We start from the raw sequence: 2419 nt of genomic DNA, 5'->3' as shown, positions 1-2419 counted from the left end.
TTTTTATCATATATATATATATATATATATATATATATGATAAAAATAAAAATATTATATATATATATATATATATAATATCAACTTTTGTACTTATTTTAATCATCAGAATCGATTTTCTAAAAATGTCCCACACAATACATTAACAGTCTGTATATAAAATGATATAGAAAAAAAAATATCGTTCGATTCATAACTGATTATATTGATAATTAATTATAATGGAATTGTATTCATTATATAATTCAATTTGAATTATAATATTGAATTATATTTGTAATCATTTCAATTTAAATTTTTTAATTAATCTATAATCTTAAAATTTTTTTGCTTTTATTCAATTCATGTATATGAAGAACTTTGAATTAAGATCTAATTAATTTAAGTTAAGACATTAATCTAAATATATTATGTACATGCTTATCGTTCTTCTATTACACCTATATTGCGATATCGTCAAAAAAAATCATGTATTTTCTGTATTAATATTTTTGTATTTATTCTTTGCCATTCTTTAATTACTCACCAGTTGTTTAATATTTTCAATTGAAAATAAACAATTAATTAACAATAACAAATTTAAATGGAGATAAATTTGATAAAAGATATAATAGCAAAAACATGTTTCGAAGAATAATACGCAAGATTCGGTATATAAGAAAAAAAACAAAATGGATTTAACAATTAAGATCGAGAAACGAAAATTAGTGAACTACACAATCGTGAAATATAAGCCATAAGCCGTAAGCTGCAAGCCATAAGCCATAAACCGTAAATTGTAAATTCTTCACTGCAAATTATAAATTATCGATAAATTCAAACAAGAACGCGAAATTCTCGTTATATAATCGAAGAAAAAATTGAAATATATCACGTTCGCTTTCATGCGAAAAACGTGCACATTTTTCTCTTTCTAACTGCAATCGCGTCGCATCACTGACTAAACTTTTCTCCTAGATGGAAAAGCCCTGGTCACATATATACATCAATGCATTCAAGCCTTCGATACATTGGCGCCACCTCGCTGCTCACCAAAGGAATATTCAGGACGCCATAGAAAATTTCTCCTACGCAGGGATCAAACGCTTGCGCCCCTCTTTTCTTTTCTCTCTTTCCTTTCCTCACTTTTTCCTTCTCTTTTAACCTAAACTTACCCCTCTCTTCTTGGTCAATCTCTCCGCCATGGTTATATTATTTTATCATATCCTATCTTTACCCTTTCTACCTACATATTACTATCCTTCCTCCATTTCTATCCCCTCCATTACCACTATCACCATTACTAACATTGCCAGACTTCTCCCACTTCTGTCATCACTACTATCTTATCTTTACCATTATATCACCACCACTATTGCTTTACTACCCTCTCATCCTTATCAACCATATATATTTTCCTGGTCGGTATTTCATTAGCTCTCTCTTTCTTTCTCTCTTATTTTTTTTAGTTTTCTTACTTTCTTTCTTCTCTCATTTTCTCTTATTTTGCTTTTTCCTTTCCTCCCTCCTTTCAGCCTATCTTCATTACTTTTTCGAAAATCATTATTTAATCGTAAATTTCGAATTAATTATCATCAACAAATTATATTATTGCTTAATATATTCTAATTATTTAATAATATATATAGATTTTTTATATGATTTTCCTATATATAAATTATAGAACATATCTTTTAATTTTTAAATATATAAAAAATCGATTAAATCATTAAAAATGAAAGAAAAAAAATATAACATAGAAATTATAGAACAAATTAAAAAATATCTATTTTTATAAGCAAGAAAGAGTCACAAATCATTCAAATGACAAGTTTGATCAAAAATTGTTTTTTATTCTTCTTTTGTTTAGAAAAAGCCTGGAGCATTGTTGAATAAAGTGGGCCAGGTCCGGTGTTCTTTCAATTATTCGTATATATCTTCGTTGTTAGATGAGAAATAAAAAAAATGAAAATGGGTTACAGATGCGTGCGCAACCGAGGTATGACCGAACTTTTACAAGATAATGAACATAGATGTTACGAATTATTCATGTATTTATTATATAATTTTTTATTTTAAAACATGTTAAAATTTACGAAAATGCAAATAAAAATTTTTAATAGGCAATAATAACTATTATCAAATAACTATTACTAATCCATGATTTAATAATCTTAATTTTTTTTCCAAAGAGATAAGAATAAGCATTGTATATGTATATAATTATAATTTCGAAAATATAGACTTCTATAAATATATAAATACATAATTTATGTACATACTTATACATATTTTTTTATTTATTTTCTTAGAAAATAGTCACTTCATATCAATGTATTTTCGAATTGAAATTCGAATCATTATGCTAAATTGTTTTGTATGATAAATAAATTAAATAATATATTGATATATATAAATTTTAAATATAATTTTAAGAGTA

At 25.2% G+C, this 2419-nt stretch overlaps 1 protein-coding gene across 8 annotated transcripts in view; it reads right to left on the bottom strand.

The window, feature by feature from the left end:
* LOC102678994 (synaptotagmin-7) overlaps positions 1 to 2419 on the bottom strand; it is a 13266-nt gene that overhangs the window by 9062 nt on the left and 1785 nt on the right. For 3 of the 8 annotated variants that reach the window (XM_006623926.2, XM_006623930.2, XM_031514341.1), the window contains exon 1: positions 527 to 1025. The exons of 4 other annotated variants lie outside the window; for them this stretch is intronic. The gene's annotated coding sequence lies outside the window, so the exon portion shown is untranslated. Of the gene's footprint in view, positions 1 to 526; positions 1026 to 2419 lie in introns of those variants that run through there. One more of the 8 variants, XM_031514340.1, reaches the window with a different exon arrangement.

The sequence above is a fragment of the Apis dorsata genome, unplaced genomic scaffold (assembly GCF_000469605.1).
Source record: "Apis dorsata unplaced genomic scaffold, Apis dorsata 1.3 scaffold_980, whole genome shotgun sequence".
Lineage (NCBI taxonomy): Eukaryota > Metazoa > Arthropoda > Insecta > Hymenoptera > Apidae > Apis > Apis dorsata.
The sequence above is the reverse complement of the archived record's forward strand: the minus strand, read 5'-3'. Positions and strand labels throughout refer to the sequence as shown.